This window comes from Halichoerus grypus, chromosome 2 (genome assembly GCF_964656455.1).
Source record: "Halichoerus grypus chromosome 2, mHalGry1.hap1.1, whole genome shotgun sequence".
In the NCBI taxonomy this organism is placed as follows: domain Eukaryota; kingdom Metazoa; phylum Chordata; class Mammalia; order Carnivora; family Phocidae; genus Halichoerus; species Halichoerus grypus.
Window position 1 is genome coordinate 40,922,344 of NC_135713.1, and position 20,382 is coordinate 40,942,725.

At 50.7% G+C, this 20,382-nt stretch overlaps 1 long non-coding RNA gene across 1 annotated transcript in view; it reads left to right on the forward strand.

Annotated features, from left to right (window-relative positions):
• The window catches only part of LOC118528286 (uncharacterized), a 53,303-nt gene extending 39,667 nt beyond the window's left edge, over positions 1 to 13,636 (forward strand). The window contains exon 3 of the long non-coding RNA XR_004913547.2: positions 10,451 to 13,636. This is a non-coding gene — a long non-coding RNA (uncharacterized LOC118528286). The remainder of the gene's footprint in view (positions 1 to 10,450) is intronic.
• Positions 13,637 to 20,382: the final 6,746 nt, after the last annotated feature.

Sequence of the window (20,382 nt, forward strand, 5' to 3'; positions counted from 1 at the left end):
ATCAGAAACGCTATGAAGTATTTTCACTGACCAGTACTCTCTGTACTGGCCACACGTCACCCTCTTCCCGTGCCCCTGCTTGGAGCCACTGACCCAAGGGGATGCATGGGCATTGTGGCTGGTCACTCAGGACTCTGAAAAGACCAAGAAGGGAAGAGACATCTGGGGCTGGTCAGGACACGCCTGGTTTCTGTGATGAGGAAGCAGGTGGTCCTGGTGACTGTGAGCATCTGGCTGAGTGCGGCTCTGGGAAAACCTCTCCGGTCCTCACCGCGCCTCGTCAGCAGCCCAGAGGCCTGGCACAACTCGGAGGTCTGGGCGAAGGGTGTGAGCATTGCCGCCGTCCAGAAGTTTGGTTTCATGGAGCTGACATCTTCGGCACTCATCATGAAGGAGGCTCATGGAAAACACTGGAAGGAAAAGCCTGGGATTCTTCCTCCAAGGATATTAATCATGTACACACCAAATGCCTCAAGTAAAATGAATGCCCAGTTTGAATTAGTTGTCACAGTTTAAAAGTAAAAGTATTTCAGGGCGCCTGGGTGGCTCAGTTGGTTAAGTGTCTGCCTTCGGCTCAGGTCATGATCCCAGGGTCCTGGGATCGAGCCCCGCATCGGGCTCCCTGCTCAGCGGGAAGCCTGCTTCTCTGCCTCTCCCCTGGCTCATGTGACCTCTCTCTCACTCTCTCTCTTTGCCAAATAAATAAATAAAACCTTTAAAAAAAAATAAGTAAAAGTATTTCACATAAAAATCTGAAATTTTGTCTTCTGTTGAAAAATTGGAAAACCTGGCAGGACTGGGGCCTGTGCTCTCACGCGGAAAAATCTGGCAGGAAACGAGGGTCCTAGTCCCGACTTAGCCCTAAGCTCCTCATCCCGGATCCTTTTCACCATGGCCCGTTTTCCTTAGGCACAGCCCCCTTCCCTCATTTCTGTCTCCTTCCACGGGTGGATAACGGTTTTTTGTTTTGTCTTGTTTGGGAGGTCTTACATTCTTTTATTATAATAATGCAAATCTGTTTTATGTACAAGGATTGGTTCTATCAGATAAAGTTTTTTCCCTTCCCATATAGTCCATCTATCAAAGTAAGTCCCATAATTCGAGAAAGCCTGCACAGTTGTCCTGCTCTCATTGATTCGCAGACCACATGAACCACATGAAGACCATCTGAAGGCTCTGAGAAGTCCAGTGATTTCCCAAAGCATAATGGTCCCCATGTGATATAGTGGGTGCCTTCCCAGGCAGTCTCGGTGCCCCTGGGGTGGGCCCAGGGTTGATGCTTTGGTATCCTATCGAAACGCTGGGCAGGTCTCAGCGAGCTGGCAGACGAACACCTCTGTGATGTGGGGGAAGCTGCCTGTTTGACTCACAGAAGGTGCAGAGACAGAAGAAGATCAGATGATGAACTTCAGACCAGGGCCAGTGAGTCAGCGTCCGGCCCCCAGCCTTGCCCTCGGCCTGGGTGTCCCCTCACAAGCCTGGCTGAGGCTGCCATCCTAAGGGTTAGAGTAATTAGAACCTCTACCCCAGGACCACTGACCATGGTCCTAGCCCCTGCCGGGCTACGTGCCTTGCTTAGGCAGGAGTGCTGACTCAGATGGACGCGCCAGCGCCCCAAGCAGCTCCGGAGATCAAGCCGCCCTGTCGAGTTCTTTCATGCCAGCTGGAATTGCTTGGGGATGGCTGATTCTGAGTCTGATTCTGTGCTCAGCGAATGGAAAGGGTGGGGTGCTGCAATCAGCTGGTAATGCCCGCCTCAGTTGGAGAGGAAGGAATGGTGGGTTTGCCTCCAAATGACATCCTGCCTCTAGTCAGTGGGTGCCCCTCACTGGGGTTGAGGGGAGCCCCCGAGAGGGAACTGGGCTCTCCAGTTTGGAGGGGAAGCTGAGGCATGAACGAAATAGACGGTACGACCTCTTGGTTGTGCTCGGTCCAAACCAGCCTCCTCATGCCTGCCACTCCTACGGCCTCCTCAAGAAGGAGCCATGTTGGTGTCACACGCCCCCCGGCTCCCTGGCTCAGGACTGTGGGTGGGGACCCGGAGGCTGATTTGCCAGCCGCTGAGGTGGCCTGGTGGGAATATTAATTGAACCGAGTAGATCCTCTCGGGGAAGGTGAGTAGAAGGCAAAGAGTAGAACCGTTGGCTGAGTAAAAACAATAACAACAGAGGTTGTAAGATCAACGAACAAGTAGAGAGAAAAAGATGACAGGAGCGAGTGGGGTTAATGATGCGACAACCTCCAGTTCCTGCAGCCACCACACCAGCCGAGGTGTGGGAGTGCAGAAGCATGCTTGCTGGTTTATCACTAATCTGCGCCCATAATCCTCTGAATCTGTTTCTGGCCAAAGGATTTTTTCCTGTGTCAAGGGCCTGGGCCTTTTAGGCCCGCTGGGGTCTTAGCCACCAGAACTCGTGTTGTACTCACTCCTGGGCCACTTTGGGTGGAGTGTGGCATCCTCCCTGGGGACTGGGCCCTCAGAGAACATGTGTGAATCCGTCATGAGTGGCACCCTGGCTTTAGCCTTTTTCTTTTTTTTTTTTAAGATTTTATTTATTTGAGAGAGAGAGAGCATGTGCACAAGCAGGGGGAGTGGCAGAGGGAGAGGGAGAGGGAGAAGCAGACTCCCTGCTGAGCACGAAGCCTTACACGGGGCTCGATCCCATGACCCTGTGCCTAAAGGAAAACGGGCCATGGTGAAAAGGATCCGGGATGAGGAGCTTAGGGCTAAGTCGGGACTAGGACCCTCGTTTCCTGCCAGATTTTTCCGCGTGAGAGCACAGGCCCCAGTCCTGCCAGGTTTTCCAATTTTTCAACAGAAGACAAAATTTCAGATTTTTATGTGAAATACTTTTACTTATTTTTTTTAAAAGGTTTTATTTATTTATTTGGCAAAGAGAGAGAGTGAGAGAGAGATCACATGAGCCAGGGGAGAGGCAGAGAAGCAGGCTTCCCGCTGAGCAGGGAGCCCGATGCGGGGCTCGATCCCAGGACCCTGGGATCATGACCTGAGCCGAAGGCAGACACTTAACCAACTGAGCCACCCAGGCGCCCTGAAATACTTTTACTTTTAAACTGTGACAACTAATTCAAACTGGGCATTCATTTTACTTGAGGCATTTGGTGTGTACATGATTAATATCCTTGGAGGAAGAATCCCAGGCTTTTCCTTCCAGTGTTTTCCATGAGCCTCCTTCATGATGAGTGCCGAAGATGTCAGCTCCATGAAACCAAACTTCTGGACGGCGGCAATGCTCACACCCTTCGCCCAGACCTCCGAGTTGTGCCAGGCCTCTGGGCTGCTGACGAGGCGCGGTGAGGACCGGAGAGGTTTTCCCAGAGCCGCACTCAGCCAGATGCTCACAGTCACCAGGACCACCTGCTTCCTCATCACAGAAACCAGGCGTGTCCTGACCAGCCCCAGATGTCTCTTCCCTTCTTGGTCTTTTCAGAGTCCTGAGTGACCAGCCACAATGCCCATGCATCCCCTTGGGTCAGTGGCTCCAAGCAGGGGCACGGGAAGAGGGTGACGTGTGGCCAGTACAGAGAGTACTGGTCAGTGAAAATACTTCATAGCGTTTCTGATAAGTCAAAACATGAGCCAAGCACAAGGGAGCAGGAGGACAAGGGGGGCTCTAGACATGGACTATGGAACTAGCTCTGGGCCAACCGTGGAACCCGCTGGGGGAAACCTGCCTTAGACAGACTGACCAGTACAAGGCCAGACATCAGACGCACCCCTGAGCCAGGCAGGCCCTTCCAGAAAGCCCACACCCGATGGCATGAGAGCATGTCAGGAGAGCCTGGTGGCAGGTCTGCACCCGGCCTCGGGCAGCGAAGGTGGCCAACAGGGGCTGGGGACCCCCCCAGCTGGGCCTCATTCCTGGGGATGCCTGCTCCTGGGGAAATGGAGCACTGGGTTGACCATGGTCAGGGCAGGGCCCCAAGTTACAGCCAGAGATGCGTCCCTTCCCACTGGTCAGCGCGGCGGCCAGGTCCTCCTGGCAGGGTGAGCCTGAGGAAGGGAAGGAGGGAGCGGTGCCCGCGCCTACGGGAAGGCAGCACACGTGTGAAAATGGTGCCACCCCGTGACCACCTGGTTCCATGACTCTGTCTGGCTTTGGCACAACTTCATCTTGTTCTTCACGCCGCCTTCAAAAACCAGTTGATGAGGAAGCACTCGTGGAGAATGTGCTCAGGAGCGTGGCACCCCGCAGCCCTGCACCCATGGAGGTCTTGTGTGAGCATGGGTGGGAGGGGAGGGCCGGGGCAGGGAGCAAGTTCTCAGACAAAACTACAGATGCGTGAATTCCATCCCTGCCGCTTGCCAGGCACGTGACCTCAGGGAAGCCACCTGCCTCTCAGAGCCCCCACCTCATCATCTGTGCAGTGGGGAGGATGCAGGCAGCCACCGCCCAGAGCTGTATGGTGTGGGGAGGCGTTTGCCTCCCGACACCCAGTAATCACTCAGTAAGTACCTATTGTCATTCGAGGTAAGAAAGAGAATCCAGAATTTTATCACTGGATGGCAAGACAGTCTGTTAGTTTACATGCGAGGACACAGGGGCCCGGAGGGGCAAAGGGGCCCCATGTGAGCACACGGTGAGCCAGGACCAGGGCCCTCGTCACCTGCCAAGTCCAGCCCCTCCCACCACAACTCATCTGGAGAACAAGCCAAAACCCCAAACTTTCCGGCACCCAAAGGAGAGCCTCTGCACCACACAGAGCTGGCAGCCAAGGCGCTCGCTCTTCAGAGCCCTGGGGGCCACACAGCCTTGGCACTGGGGTTGCACGTTCGAGAAGCTACCTGCCCTTCCACTGGTGCTCATTAGGAGCAGGGCGGGAGACGGGGCAGCGTTCCCGGGCATTCTGCTCAAATGGCCTCCATAGCCCTTCTGCTTTACGGGGCAGTTTCGCTCACATCCATGACCTCGCTGCTCATTACCCTGGTTTCCCAGAGCTGTAAATCAAGACCAGGTCTGGAAGGGTCCAGACCCGAGCCATGCCGCCAGGCCAGACAAGGACAGCCCTGCCTGTTAGCGAGCTGAGTGTTTAGGAGCCCCAGCAGGTTGGTCCTCACCATTGGTGAATTCCACCTGCAGGCGCAAAGCTGCTGCCTGGTTGGCTCTCGGCCCTGCAAACCGTGGGGATAAAGGAAAAGGGAGGCTCTCTCTGGGGCCGTCTCTCTCGGTGTCCTGCAATTCCTGTGAGAGTGTGAGGCACGGGCAGCACCCCTTGTTTCCAGCGGCCCCAGAATTAAAGACACTGCTCCCCGTGGCATCTGATGGGTGTGGACCAAGCAAGGTGACTCCCTCCCTGCCCTGGACACGTCCTTGCTGGAACGTCATCCATCAGCTCTTGGAAGTAAGTAAGCCAAGGGGGGTGCAGTTAAGAAGCCAGCCAGAGGACTACCTCTTATCTTTAACTTGTTAACTCCTGCACAGCAGGTCACCCCCCAGGTCACTTCCGGAAGACGGCCCCTCTCCTTCACACGGGCTGCCGGGGCACACACCGCATGCGCAGAGTGGGACGCAGCATACAGCAATTTCTTCCAGGTTGGAAGGGACCAGAGGAGGCTAATGAGTTTCTAGGTTGAAGACTTGGCATTAGGGAATCATCCACTCAGTCCATGGGGTGCTGTCGAGCGGGGGGCGGTGGGGAGTGCCTGACAGGGTGGGACTCTGGAGCCCCCGGCCACGGCCACCTGGCATGCTGCATGCATCTGTGTCATCTGTTGGGTTTCTGCCCAAGATTTCTTTTAGACAGAGAGTTCTGTTGCTGTTTAAAAAAAAAAAAAAAAGGAAAAGGAAAAAGAAAAAAGAGAGGGGCGCCTGGGTGGCTCGGTCGTTAAGTGTCTGCCTTTGGCTCAGGTCATGATCCCAGGGTCCTGGGAACCTGCTTCTCCCTCTGCCTCTGCCCCTCCCCCTGCTCGCTCATGCTCTCTCTCTCTCTCTCTCTCAAATGAATAAATAAAATCTTAAAAGAAAAGAAAAAGAGAGCCACTGAATTGGTCCCTCCACTTGGTTAAAGCCGCATTCCCAGGGTAGTCCTGTTCTTCTCCCAGCCGCCTGCCAGGGAAGACCGCAAGAGTTACACACGGGCTCCCCCGGGCTCGCTCAGGTCCGCCCAGGGAAGTCGAGCAGAGCCGGGCGGGGACCCTGGCCTGGCGGCTAGCTGCCCCATGCTGCACCTCTCCGTCTAGGACACACGAGACCTTGTTCCCTCCACACCGTGTTTATTCTCAGGATGGTCCAGGGGCACTCCCGTAACAATGATTACAACATCCACTAACATTTGTGGAGTCCTTACTATATACTGGGGACTGTGCTAAGGGAGGGATTTTAAAAATGGCCTCTACTTTATGGCGTAAGGCCATTTTATTATTATTTCCGATTTGCACATGGGGAGACTGAGGCCAAGGGAGGTCAGACCAAATGCACCCAGCCAGTGAGTAAAGAAAACAGAGTGGGAGCGCAGGCCCACCTGCTCCAGCGCCCTTACCCTCTCTCCACCCCATCTCCACACCCTCTGCCCATGTCCACCCTTTCCTTTCAGGGCTGGCCCCGGGCTCCTCCACTCTGTGGCCTTGGCGGGGTCCCCATGTCTGCCAGGGGTACTGCAGGACCTTGAGGAGGAAAGGGCCCACGAGGGAAGGGGGGGCACCACTTCTGGGCACTGCCAGCACAGACTGTTCCGGGAGCTCCTCTGTCTTCAAGCTAGCACCACCCCCCCGCCGTGCATGCAGCCCCCCACCCTCCCCGCTGCAGCCTGGGGTCTGTGTTGGCATCTGCTCCCCCTAGCCATTGACTCAGCACTTCCTTCTCTAGGGGAAGCCGCCAGGCTGCAGTGGGTGTGAGTGCATGTGGAGGGGAGCAAGTGGCCTCTCGGGGATCCTTCTGGGCCCACCTCAGCTACTCCACCATCCCAGTTTCCCGCGTGATGTGGGGCTCAGCATCCAGGTTTCCCCTTTGCGTAAGGACACCAGTCCTGCTGGATCGGGGCCCACCCTAATGACCTCCTCTGAACTTGATCATCTGCAGAGACTCTATTTCCAAGAAGGTCCCATTCATAAGTCCTGGGGTGAGGACTTCGACTTCTTTTGGAGGCACACAATTCGACCCATAACACCACCCCCCAGACTTGCAGGTGGATTAAATGAGCTAAGGCATGAAGTGCCTGCCACAGAGACTCATCCCTCAACAAGTGTCCTCGTGGGCATATGGCTATCTCCCTCCTGGCAAGGTGGCTGCCAGTGTCACGGCCCGCCCTGTGGGGGGACTGCCATGGGGACAGTGCAACCCCGGCGTGTGGTCAATGTCAAGAGAGACTGCGGTGGAGACGTTGATGTTCCCCGCCGGTCCCCAGACCTCACGTCACGCATCAACAAACGCAGCCGCGGCTCCCCTCATGCTCAGAGTCCCACTTAATGTGTGACTGACAAACTGTCAATTGCCCGCCCATATCAGATACTGTTACCGCTGTTATCAACGCTCTGTGACGTTTTGAAGGGGAGGTGACGGTCATCACCGGGGTCACTGAGTGCTCCCAAGGTGCCCCTTGATACAATCACCGCACAGGCCGTGTCACTGCGGCTGGTAGTCCTGAGGGGCTGCGTCATGGGGTGACATCGGTGTTCCCGTAACGTGCCCAGGCCCCCTCAGTGGGGCTGTGTCTCGTGTGTGGCCTCGTTGTGGGGATGGCGGCTTTCTAGCTGGGAGGCAACAGACCATGATGAGTGGGCGTGAGTGGCTCAGCCTTCTCCATCTGGGAGAGCAGATTGAATCTCAAATTGGTGCCTGCATTCTGCACTTAAAACTACTTCTTCACTCAGCACTTTATGAAGCTCAAGTTCAAAGTCCGGAATGAAGGTCTCTTAATGAGTCCTATCTAATGAGGATACAAAGCTTTCATTACGGTGCTTGTAAATGGTCCCTATATAGGTGTGCTTCCTTGTATTTCTTCTGGGCTCATTATGAAATGTTATGCAAGTTGAGGAAACTGAGGCCTGAGTAGGCAGCACCGTGGGTGTGAGGGGACACGGCCAGGAAAGAGCTATGGATTGGCCCCTTGGGCAAAGATCCCATAAAGACAATGATGGATGAGTGTCTGGCGGTCTAAGCCTAACAGAAGTAGCTAGCATGTACCCAGCCTCTCCCCTGCCCTGAGTACCAGACTCGTGGGCCATTGTCTTCCCTCTTCACAGCCATGCCGCAGAGTCAGTAGCATAATTGTATCTGCATTTCATAGTCGGAGAAAAGAAGTAAAGGCTTACCGGCTTGCCCAGAGTCACCTTGACGAGAAGGGGCAGATGAGCAGTTTGAGCCCCAGTCTGATTCTAGTCCTTGCCCAGGATGCTGATCTGCCTTCCAAGGGCTGGTCCGCCTCCCCAACTCTGGAGAAGAGCAACTGAGGCCCTCTCCAGCCTGTGTGTCCACAAAACGCCAGAGCCCGGAGGGCTGAGTGAGCGTGGGGGCTGCCCGTGTTCCTTGTTAGGCCTCACGAGGGAACTGGCCCCATCACCGAATCCCGACTCAAGAAGATGTGAAGAGGAGTCTCTACAGCAGTAAAAAAGAGCCAAATCCTGCCATTTGGGGCCACGTGGGGAAGCTTCCCGGACACAGTGCTGGGTAAGAAAAGCCAGACACGACGGCTCATTTAGGTGAAGGACTGACACGGATACAGCCAATCCTGCGGGGATCGAGTCAGGAGGGGAGCTGCATTTGGGAAGCCTCCCGGGGGGTAGAAATGGCTCTCATCTTGGATTGGGGGGTGATGGATGTAAAAAGTCATCAAGCTGCAGGCTTCCGATGTGTGCCTTTTGTTACATCTAATTTGTACCTCCAGCGAATAAAACAGATGCAAAGAAACCAGAGAGTTTTGACTGGGGTAAAAGGGGCAGACAAAGCCATCCGAAAAATGAAAGATGGGCTTGGAGGAGTGGGGTAGAGGTGGTGATTGTCCCAGGGAGTGTTAACAGCCAAGATCTGGACCCCAGTTTGGTCCACTCCCTCTTACAAAGTCTGCAGAGTCAGGCACTTTTCAGGCGTTCCAGAGTGGGGAGCTGGCATGTCCTCTACCCAGGACCGGCAGGGGGCGGGGGGCGGGCAGATAGCTTCTGCGGCTCTCTTCACCTGTTTGGTCATTCCCTCGTCATCCAGTGTTCACCCGGGGTTTGTGGGGGCCCTGCTGTGTGCCTGGCGCTGGGCGACATCCCAAGGACCCAGCAGTGAAGGAAGAGAGTGACAAAAACATCTGCTGTCGTGTTGCAGTCATCCTGGCGAGGCCGAGAGGATTGTGACTTGAAAGTAACGGTAAAGTACAGAGTATGTTAGTTGGAGAAAAATAAAACCAGGAAAGAGGTGAGGAGTGAAAAGCAGATGGCATCTTCAAACAGGGTGATCCAGGAAGGCCTCCCTGAGAAGGTGGCATTTCAGCAAAGATCAGGAGGACTCTGGGGGCCCTCTCCAGCCTGTGTGTCCACAAAACACCAGAGCCCGGAGGGCTGAGTGAGCATGGGGGGCTCCCCGTGTTCCTTATTAGGTCTCACGAAGGAACTGGCCCCATCACTGAATCCCGACTCAGCTGCAAGTGCAAGTGCAAACGTCCTGAGGCTGCTGGGCTGCCGTGTCTGGTGAGAGGGAAGCAGTGAGGGGTCAGGCTGGCTGGAGGGGTGATGGAGGGAGAGCCACAGAGCTGCAGTCTGGGAGGTGACAAGGGCTCGAGAGTCAGGGCTTGTTCAGACTTGAGCTTTACTGGACCGAGGAGGGGTTTTAGACGGAGGGCTGCCATAACCTGGCGGCATATTTGTAAAGGATAACTCAGCAGGGGCTGTTTCTGCAAGTCACTCAGGGCGCCGTGCCTCTGCTCTCCCACCCGCGCACCTCTGCAGGGGAGAGAAGGGGAAGGGGCCTGGTGCCCCGGGAGAGCATGAGGAGCAGCCCCAGCCCTTCTGGACAGGGAGTGCCAGGGCCTGTGGAGAATGCAGACGGCCGACAGAGACGGTTTCCTTGTAACTCCCCTGGAGGCTTTCCAAGGAGGCAAAGGCTGCCCAGCCAGGTTCCTTAGAAGCTCCTGTCTGGAGCCAGGGAGGGCGAGGTGAGGTGGAGACCGGACCATCCCAGGCAGGGTGGCACCTCCTCTCCCCTTCTACGAGAACTGCTGACCTCACCTCCTCTCCCTGACACAGGAGGTCATCGCTTGGACCTGGGGGAGGTGCAGAGGGCCCTGCTGGGGCCCGACAAACGTCTCCCTCCCTGCCACAAGGCCCTTTCTGAAAAGGGGAGGCTGGAGTGAAAGGAGGAGCAACATTTGTAGGCTGGCTCTCTCGCTGCCTGCTGTGTGACTTACACACATCAAGCTCCCACTCTGGGCTGTTCTCCCTCCTATAAAATAAGGGACTGGGCCAGAGGCTCCTAATTTTTTTTTTTAAGATTTTTTTTTCTTTCTTAAGTAGGCTCCAAGCCCAGCGTGGAGCCCAACGCAGGGCTTGAACACACAACCCTGAGATCAAGACCTGAGCTGAGGTCAAGAGTTGGAAGCTTAACGGACTAAGCCAACCACGCACCTCTAAGATTTTATTTTTAAGTCATCTCTACACCCAAGGTGAGGCTCAAACTCACGACCCCGAGATCAAGAGTCTCATGCTCTACCGACTGAGCCAGCCAGGTGCCCTTCCTGATTTTTCCTTCATTCTACGACAGCCAGCGATTTCTGCACACCTGGACTCTACACAGGGGCCTGGGCCTCGAGAAGCTCAGGCCAGGGGTCTCTGAGCTGAGCCTTGGTCACTCGGTGGCTTCTTAACTCCCCAAGGGTGAAGTGCAAGTGTGTCCCAGGCGGGCTGACGTTTTGCCTTGTCCTCATTGCCCATGTCACCTCACCAAGGAAACATGCCAAGCCTTACTTATATTTTTTGTTTTTGTGTTTTTGTTGTTGATGTTTTTGTTTTTGCTTTTTTTACCAACCGAGCCCCGCCAAGCCTTATGTTTGAAGACACAGTATAGCTCTGCCTTCCAGAGACCTGAAGTCACCCCTCCCACTTCAGACACAGCCACAGGCTCCCTGGGACTTAAGGAGCAAAGCTTACCTCTATAGTCTGGTCTTCATGAACCCCATAGTCGAGGCACCTCCTTTCTTGCCTGCAGTCAGCCCTTGGGACTACTCCGCAGCCTCCTCAGACCTCAGAAGGACATCACTTTCCAGTCCAGGCCCTTGATTGGGCTCTGCCTAGCATACCCTCAGTCTGTCAGCTAGCCATTTGCAGAGTCCTTTATATTGACCTGTGTTTTATGAAACATTATTGAATGTTTATAAAAACCCCGCGGAGCAGGCATCATCCCCTCCTCTGGAGCCGAGTTGAGTGATTTGCCTCAAGTCACACAGCTAGTAAGGGTGGCTGGAAACTGTACCCAGATCTTCTGAAACTCCAGTGCTGAGGCCTGGATCACTCACAGGGCTTCTCCCCACCCCCCGTCTCCATGCGGGTCTCTCTGCTCTGGGTGGACCACAGCTGTCTGAGGGCAGGGCCTGGACCTCCTCCGCCTCCCCGAAGTGGGCCATGGTTGTCTAGCACATGCTCTTTCCCTTGCTCCGAGGGGAGCACTTCCTATTGCCCAGGTCAGGGCTGGGAGAGCAGGCTCTTCCCGGCAACCACCACAGGGCAGGACTGGCTCTCCCAGGTGCCCCAGCGCTCCCACCACTAGGCAGGTAGGGCTCACTGCTGCCCAGGCACGCAGTTGCCATGACTCACCCACAGCCTGGGCACCGCCCCACTTGCCTTGAGAAGAGCTATGGAAACCAGCTGGGTGGGTCCACCCACTTTCCCTGCCAGCCCAGGCCCCAGCAGTGTGGCCCTTGCTTTTCCCACTGGGACAATGGGCTTAAGGAGATAATACTTCAAACCTCCAGGTCTGCTTACCAGTTAGAGATTTCCTCCATCAAAATATACCTGATCCAGGGGCGCCTGGGTGGCTCAGTCAGTTAAGTGTCTGCCTTGGCTCAGGTCATGATCTTAGGGTGATCGAGCCCCACACCAGGCTCCCCGCTCGGCGGGGAGTCTGCTTCTCCCTCTCCCTCTGTGTGTGCTCATGCTCTCTAGCTCTCACTGTCTCTCAAATAAATAAATAAAATCTTAAAAAAAAAACAAACCCCACCTGATCCACCATGTTCCCTGAACTCATGAGAAAGATTCTCTGATTCTGGGGGAATATCATCCTCTTGGATATTAACAATGGCCGCTAACATTTGTCAACAGCTAACTATATGCTTAGCACTATCTAAACATAACAAAGCTTTTGAATTTCCCGTGATCCTGGGTAGGAGAGTAAGAGCAAACATTTGCATCCAGCTGTGTAGGTGGCAGGACAGAGTGTCACTGGTAGAGAAGAGAGCAAAGCTGGCTCACTGTCAGTGACGGAGTGAAGTCGAGTCACCTTGGCATCTGCCTCCACCAGCTCCCGTGCTCTATTTCCAAGGCATCAAGCTGCCTTCTAGGAGCAAAGAGGATTCTGTTTCTGTTTCAGAGCAAAGGTTAATAATGCAGGAAGTTACAGATGTACACAGCCTCTGATGTTGTGACTTCATCTTTATTACAAATGGGGAGCAAGGCAAGGAGAGGGTCCTGGTGAAACCTGAGACAATTAATGCGGTCAGAAAGAGGCAGGAATCCAAGTAGGCCCAGATACAAAAGCAAAGTGAATGCCCTGAACTAAAATGCTAACGGAGGCAAGTTGGGGCCAGCGCCACACAATTTTCTAGAGTGGTTTAGTGAATTGGGTAGAGCCTGCTAGTTGCCTACATTGTATAAGAGCTGATTGTAAACGGTTCAAAAAGCTGACACCGAAAGCTTTCAGCAAACGTGCCTTTTAAAAAGCACATCATTTTGAACCCAGGAGGTGAATGTGGCAGGCCAGCTTGCAGAGGCCATTTCTCTGCTGATGCTGTTTTTAAAAGCAGCACCATCATTTTAGATCACTGGTTTGATTGGCTAATTACACAGGGTGAGTATTTGTCCTGCGGAGATCGTCAGCTCAGGGAGCGGAGTTGTTAGAGTGGGAGAGTGGGAGGCAGAAAACAATCCTGGTTTTCAGCTCTGGGAAGTTTCAGGCACCAGATCCAGAGATTCAGACCTGGAAGGGAAAGGGGTAGGTCTGGAAGAGCTGGAAGAGAGCTGTTGGTATTCTTGCAGGCTTAGGACCGTGAGGCCTGCGGGCAGCTCTGCCCAAGCAGCTTCTGCTCTCAGGGGCCTCCAGCCAGTGGACCTATTGTCAACTGCTCTACCTTGTTCTGGGAGCTCCTTCAGGGAAACAGCCTTAGAGAAAAGAGGTTGCCATGGCACAGCACTGAAGGAAGATCTAATGGAATTGTTCACCAGTATTTTATAAAAGATCTCGAAGTAATTTTTGACATATATCTTGGAAAGAATTCAAAGAATTGAGTGGCATTGGAATAACCAAACCCCTTCTAACTCTGATTATGCGAGCAAGGCTTCAAAGCTCATACATGAATTAAAATGTACTATGGGTAGTACTGATGGTGATTCCTATCTCTGTCTAGGCATAAATAACATTGATGAATGTATATGTGAATGTGCATTTAAAAAATCCATCTAAATAAAATTTAACTCTCCATATTCAAATTGCTATCAATATTTGTAAAGCATTTGTGTGGCTTTGATCAATTAGGTATAACTGCAATGGCATCTCTAACCAGAAGAATTAACACTTCAAGGTTTACAGTCACAAGAAAATAAAATTAAGATTGGAGGGGCGCCTGGCTGGCTCAGTCAGTAGAGCATGCAGCTCTGGATCTCAGGGTCGTGAGTTCGAGCCCCATGTTGGGCGTAGAGCTTACTTAAAAAAAATTAACATTGGAATTTAAGTGCGTATTTTTATTTCAAAAAAGTATAATATGGCGATCATTAAAAGGCAGTAGGGCAGGACGCCTGGGTGGCTCGGTCGTTGTGTCCACCTTCAGCTCAGGTCGTGATCCCAGGGTCCTGGGATCGAGCCCCGCATCAGGCTCCCTGCTCCGCGGAAAGCCTGCTTCTCCCTCTCCCACTCCCCCTGCTTGTGTTCCCTCTCTCGCTGTGTCTCTGTCAAATAAATAAATAAAATCTTAAAAAAAAAAAATCTTAAAAAAAATAAAATCCTTAAAAAAAATAAAATCTTTAAAAAAAAATAAAATCTTTAAAAAAAAGATTGTATTTATTTATTTGACAGAGAGACACAGCGAGAGAGGGAACACAAGCAGGGGGAGTGGGAGAGGGAGAAGCAGGCTTCCCGTGGAGCAGGGAGCCCGATGCAGGGGCTCGATCCCAGTACCCTGGGATCACGACCTGAGCTCAAGGTGGACGCTTAATGACTGAGCCACCCAGGCGCCCCAATAAATAAAATCTTTTAAAAATTAAAAAAAAAAGACACTAAGGCATGAAAATGAATAGCATGTATGATAAAATCCTGTGGTGACAATGGGATGGAGATAGGAGTTGGAAGGAGAGAAAGGCATAACATAAAATTTCTGACCAGAATTTGTCCATATACTTTTTTCAAAGGATGGTGGCGAGCAGGGCTACCCCTGAAAGGTGTGGCTCCAGTTCCTCAACAAATGCCCCAGCCCAACATAGTGTACTTGAAAGGAAGCCACACTGTAGATGCCTTTTATTGACACCGTTTTGGGATATAATTGAAGATAAAAATTTCAAAATTGCATTCTACTGGTGCTCAAAAAAGAGGAGCCGACGTGCAACACCTTGCAAAAACCCTCCAAGTACATCCTCTGCAACTACTTAAGGTTATAATTTTAAAAAATGATATCAGCTTAAAAGCATACAAAGGGATACACCACTTTTCAAATGTCTTTTAGGAGACATGTGAGCAAAAGAGTATAAAGACAAAAGTCAGCAGTGGCAATCAAGATGACCATCCACACACACACACAAAAGATGACAATCCACATCCACTTTTCTCAAGAAACTTATGTATGGGGCACCTGGCTGCCTCAGTCAGTGGAGCATGCGACTCTTCATCTCAGGGTTGTGAGTTCAAGCCCCATGTTGAGCGTAGAGATTACAAAGAAAGAAGAGAAGAGAAGAGAAAAGAAGAGAAAGAAACTCTTACCTAACTTGGGAGAAGTGAGAAGAACCATTTACTCTCTCCCTTTTCTGACCTAAACCCAATTCCCACAAGAACTGTGGTATAGAAAAAAAGGGGGGGGGGGGGGCTTGAACTCATGACCCCAAGATCAAGAGTCACACGCTCCACTGACTGAGCCAGTCAGGCGCCCCAGTCTCCCCTTTCTGGTCCTCAGTTTCCCCCTGCAAAGAAATACTGGATCATATATTTTTAAATTTTATTTATTTTAGAGACAGAGGGTAGGTGGAGGAGCAGAGGGACAAGAAGACTCCCAGCTGAGCACAGAGCCCGATGCAGGGCTCGATCTCAGGACCCTGAGACCATGACCTGAGCTGATACCAAGAGTCAGACATTTAACCAACTGAGCCATCCAGGCGCCCCTGGATCATATTTTTAAATGTACACTTAAAAGGCACAATCTTATACTAAAGGTTTGTGATCATGAATGTTCCTTCATTAAAAAAAATATAGTAACATTTTTAGACTCTTAGCTATTTTTTAATATTTAAACCTCATGTTTTCTCCTCCTCTCCCCACTCTGCTCCTGGAGAGTATCGAACATATCTCTGGGTGAAACATATGCCAGTTTTGAGACCCTATGTCCTATAGATTTCTGCGTTTCTGTCTGGTTCGAAGTCCCTCGTCCCCTATCCCCAAGACAGTCTTATCTTAGCTCTAACTGAGCTGGTGTTGTCCATGAGTCCATCAGTAAAGAACTAGTCACTAAGCGTCTACTACTCACGTGCCATTCCTCAAGCATGAAGACTACAGACAGAAAAGAGAGTCCCAGCTCTTGAGGAGCTCTCCGTCTCGTGAGGGAGGAATGTATGTCTGAGTAATCGCAGAAATACAACTGCAAACACAGGAAAGTGCTGCCGTGAGGGCACAGAGGGAGGGAGTGGTCAACCCTTCTGGTGGGATTGGTCAAACTTTCTAGAAATATTTGCAGTAGTGGGCAGATTGCAGGAGAACGTGGAAGGCATTTCTAGCACAGAGAAGTATATGAAGACATGATGACACAGTGAGTCCTGGGAACTGAGAGTGTATCTGGAGGGCAGAGGGTTGGGATGGAGATTGGGGCTGAGGATGGAAGTCAAGAGATTAGCTGGGATAAGTTGGGGAAGCAGGAGACTGATCATGGAGTCTGGTCATTATCCTGAAAGGAGGGGGAAGGGGGCGTGGCACATCCAGGAAGAAGGAAGTTGAGAATGGACTGGAGAGGTTAGACCCAAGGCAAGGAGACTAGATCAGAGGCTACTGGTGTGGTTCAGGTAAGAGATGATAAAGGCCCAATGAAGGCAGAACCAGTAAGGACAGTGAGGAGTTGGACTTTGATAGAGACTCAAGGATCGCTCTCAGGTGTTCAGCTTGGAAGTTTCCATTCCTCAAGAATTAATTAATTATAGGAGGAAGAGAAGGTTTGGGGAAGCAAAAGAGTAGACTCATGTAGCGACAAGGTGAGTCATGATGCTTAGCTAGCCATTGTAATGCATGGGCCTTGGAGCTCAGGTGGCACAACGACCAGAGGTGAGACTTTATCACACACCATATGTGGCTAATCACAGGGCGCTCAATGTAACCGAAGTAACAAGCCATCTCAAGTGTGGGCTCCAAAGCCAGCTATTAACCAGATTCAAGTAAGTGTTCAAGTCAACCTCCATGGATTTGGGGGAAGCAGAAGAGATGGCAGGTTCTGAAGCAATAGGCAAGCCTAAGAAAGTACTTCAGTTTCAGAGTCTTCTTGAAGGATCAGCACAATTTGGAGGAAGAAAAAGAATTAAAGTTGTCAGATTTAGGTAGGCCTGAAACACTGACCTTTTGAAAACATGTTTAAACACAACGCCACACACACACACACACACACACACACACACACACACACACACACACACACGCCCTGGAGCAAGTATTGATAAAATCCCTTTTACAGTTAAGGAGAGAATTACAATTCTATTTTCAAGAAGCTGAAACTGGGGAGCTTTAGCTGATCCCTTTTGGAGTAGTACTGATTGATGGGAGAGCCATTTAAAAGCTTTGAATCTAAAATCAACATGTAGACAGGGCACCTGGCTGGCTCAGCCAGTGGAGCGTGGGACTCTTGATCTCAAGGTCGTGGGTTCAAGTCCCATGTTGGGCATAGCGCTCACTTAGAAAAAATATATAAAATCAGCATAAAGAAAAAAATTTATTTTTTTATTGTTACTATTTGCATAGGTTCAAGATAGATGTGGCCTGGCAACAGATCTTAAAAAAGAGGTAATTCAGGATTTTAATTGACCCCAAATCCAATGAATCAACAGCATACTACTGCTGAGAGAAAGCTAATACTATCTTGATCTGCATTAATATTCTACAGCAGTTTTCCTGGTCACCTTCTTGTGCTAGACTCTCTGAATACAAAGGAAAAAAATAATTATGACTTCTACCCTAAAAGAAACTCCTCTTCCAGCAGGGAAGATCACTCTCTTCTTATTTCTCTGCCAACCCAGAGATACAGCCCCCCCAGAGGTCAAACAACTGTTGGTCATTTATGGGAGAGTTGCAACGCTAAACCCTCAGCAGACAGATTATTTCTTGCTGTGTTTACAGATTACCTAGCAACAGGGATTGCATGCTTGTTTTCCTATGTGACAAGCCCTGAAAGAGAGGCAAGGAATCTGTGCCAGAGTGCCATGGGAGTTTACTGGCTCCGGGCTCTGCCTTCCTGGAAAATCTAGCCTGGATACCTGAAGGTACAAACAGCCAGGGGCCGTTTTTTCTGACACATCTTTCTCTACAACAGTACTTGCAAACAATCTGTGACCAAGAAAATTAGAACTACCTAAACACCTATCTTCCCCCCACCCCACCCCCACCCCACCCCCATTTCTAAGCCTCCTTTGCAGATAGAGTGGGCCTGACTGGTTCTGGCCAATGGTTGATAAAAAAAAAAAAAAGTGATACATGTCACTCCCTCTGAGACCGCTCACTGTTGAAGCTTCTCCAGCATCTTTCCCTGCTGCGTCAGCCTGGAAGCCTGAGATATATTTCTCCTTAATGTGAGAGATACATCTTGCACAAATCCGTTATTCTCAAGTTTGGCCATTGCAGCAATTAGCATGAAGTCTTTTTTTTTTTTTTTAAGATTTTATTTGACAGAGAGAGACACAGCCAGAGAGGGAACACAAGCAGGGGGAGTGGGAGAGGGAGAAGCAGGCTTCCCGCTGAGCAGGGAGCCCGACGCGGGGCTCGATCCCAGGACCCTGGGATCATGACCTGAGCCGAAGGCAGACGCTCAGCGACTGAGCCACCCAGGCACCCCCAGGAAGTCTCTTGACTAATAAACCATACAGCTTCCTTCTTGACCTCTCCATATGGCACTGCTGACTTTCAAGATGCCCTTCTTTGTGACTCCTATTCTTCCTCGGTAGTTCATTACCCTTTAGTTTTGGATGCCACCAGGTTCTGTGTTCAACACTCTTCAGATGCAGATCAAAATGGGGCCTGGAAAAACTCACCTAGTCCTGGAATTTCAACTATCGCTATGGTCACTATGGTGAAAACTTCCAAATCTACATCTCTGGCTTGGGGTACTTCGGACCCTATGCCTTAAAGTCATGCAAAATGTGGGGCTTCACAGGGTTCATGGAAAACGGGTTTTGATAGAAAATGAAGCCCTGTTAAGAGGTATAACTCAGGTTTCCCCCCTAAATTAACATTTTTTAAAAGTTTGTAAATTAAAGGGATTTTATGTCAATCATTTAAGAAGTAATCTGAGGGTTACAAACTAGGACAAAGAAACTCGATGAGCTTTGTAATCTGGAACCTGTTGTAGATAAACAGGAAAAGTTCTGGGATGCAGGGTTTTCCAATTTCCCACCACAGCTCATTTCTAGTTACCAACACGCCACCAAATGTGGAGTTGGGAAGAGACGCACACAATCAGTTTTTGTGAACCATGAAGAGAATGCTTCAGCTTTCCCTTGGTCTGCAGCAAATCTTTTTACCCACATGGTGTTTCTGATTTCATTCCATACTCACAGCCACCAGCAGGGTGACAATCTAGGGGTTATTCCCTTTTTATAGGTGAGGAAACTGAAACAAATCATAGGTCTTACACCCAGGTACTTTCCCAGGTTCCCTCTGCTTCCCATTTGGTCTCATTCTCCTTTGCCAGTGTTGCTCAAACTTTTGTCAGCATGAAAATCACTTGAGGGGTCTTCTTAACGCACAGATTGATGGGCTCCATCCCGAGTTCGATTCAGTACGTCTGGAGCAGGGCATGAGAATTTGTGTTTCTAACAAGTTCCCACATACTCCTATTGGTCCCTGGAGCTATACTTAGGACAATCACTGCCCTGTGCCTGCAGCAGCAGTTTAGTGGCAAAAGGGTTCCAGCTGGATTCTTTCCTAGACCTGACGCTAATCAGCTCTGTGACACTGAACAGGGTATTATTCCAAAGGAAGATCACAGCTTCAAGCTTCAATGAACTTGTTTACTTTCCATGTATTGTTATTCGGTTTATCCATCTTAGTCTGTTACCATTCCATATATAGTATTTGGAGACAAAAAAAGCAGAGCATTGGGTATCTCCAGATTTTGCAAGCAGCAAAATCCCGCATTTGGCTTAATATTCTCCTGGGTGACGATACAATTAATATACGGTACTGTCCTTCCTGATGCTCAGTTATAAACATAGCATATTTTCCTCTAAAGATAGAAATTGAAGATAGACAAATGGCACTTAAAAAGACACTGAATACATTTATCCCACTGGGGCAGATCATCAGCCTTAAAACCCAACAAAAGACTTGCTTTCAGTATGTAACAGGACCCAAGGACTCCTAACCATCACCACCAATTTAGGAAGTTATTGAAGCAACTGATAGCACCATGCGCATGACACTGTAGACAGGCGTGTGATTGGTGCCAGGGGATCAGGATACTCTGCTGTCAGCTCAGAGAACCACCTTCTCTCCACCCCCACCCCGCACCGCCCACCACCTTTCCTTGAAGTTCAGTTTAAGAAAAAAAAAAAAAAGTTCAGTTTATGCTCGCTGCTTGGATTTCCCCACACCTTGTCATCCTCCTCTGCCCCTACCACATGAGGTCATTTTCTCTCATTATTACCGTGCTCAGATTTCTTCCTTGACTGCAATGCAAGGACTTGTACTCCAGTTAAACTGTCTTTACATCTGAATTACTTCAACTTTTTGTAAAAAACCTATGTAGAGCTTACATATTACTCAGTTAATCTCATTATAAGAGATG